The sequence below is a fragment of the Euphorbia lathyris genome, chromosome 3 (assembly GCF_963576675.1).
Source record: "Euphorbia lathyris chromosome 3, ddEupLath1.1, whole genome shotgun sequence".
In the NCBI taxonomy this organism is placed as follows: Eukaryota; Viridiplantae; Streptophyta; class Magnoliopsida; order Malpighiales; family Euphorbiaceae; genus Euphorbia; species Euphorbia lathyris.
In genome coordinates this window covers 9,665,246-9,666,009 of record NC_088912.1, presented here as the reverse complement: position 1 = coordinate 9,666,009, position 764 = coordinate 9,665,246, and the positions used below count along the sequence as shown (strand labels likewise).

Genomic DNA, 764 nt, shown 5'->3' with positions numbered 1-764 from the left:
CAAAATAATGTAACGTTTTACGGGTTACCTAACGAAAATCCTAATACCCATTTGAGAAATTTCTTAGAAATTTGTGACACTTTCAAAATAACTGATGTAACTGCAGAAGCAATTAAACTTCGCCTTTTTCCTTTTACTTTGAAGGATCGAGCCAAAGAATGGTTAACTTCTATGCCAGCCGTATCAATTGAGACTTGGGAGCAATTAGCCCAAGCATTTTTATCAAAATTTTTCCCTTTAGCAAAAACCGCAAGAGTCATTAAAGAGTTAACATCTTTTTCTCAAAATGATAGTGAAACTCTTTATGAGGCTTGGGAACGTTTTAAAGAACTTCAACGTTTATGCCCACACCACCAATTGCCCGCTGAAATTTTAATGCAAACATTTTATAATGGACTAAATCCTACAACTAGAGGTTCATTGGACGCTATGTCTGGAGGGTTATTCATGAAGAAAACATCTGCCCAAGCAAGTAAACTTTTGGAGGAAATGGCAATCAACAACAGTATGTGGCCCGCGGAACGTGGACACATACCAGTAGCGAAACCATCATCCTCAACTACATCATCAGTTAAAGGTATAGTGAATCTTGATCCAGTAGCGATGTTGCAAGCCCAATTTTCTGCCTTGTCGCACAAAATTGATAGGTTTATGGCACCGTGTGATCCTAATGGTCAACCAATCCAAACAGATGTGGATTACGAAGGTATGAGTGAAATTGAACAGGTAAATTTTGTCCAAGGGCAAAACCAAAATAATAACCC

General features: G+C 38.1%; 1 non-coding gene across 1 annotated transcript; it reads right to left on the bottom strand.

Moving 5' to 3' along the window:
- Positions 1-252: 252 nt before the first annotated feature.
- LOC136225028 (small nucleolar RNA R71) lies at positions 253-359 on the bottom strand. The gene has a single exon (XR_010686767.1). It is a non-coding gene; the product is annotated as a small nucleolar RNA R71 (small nucleolar RNA).
- Positions 360-764: the final 405 nt, after the last annotated feature.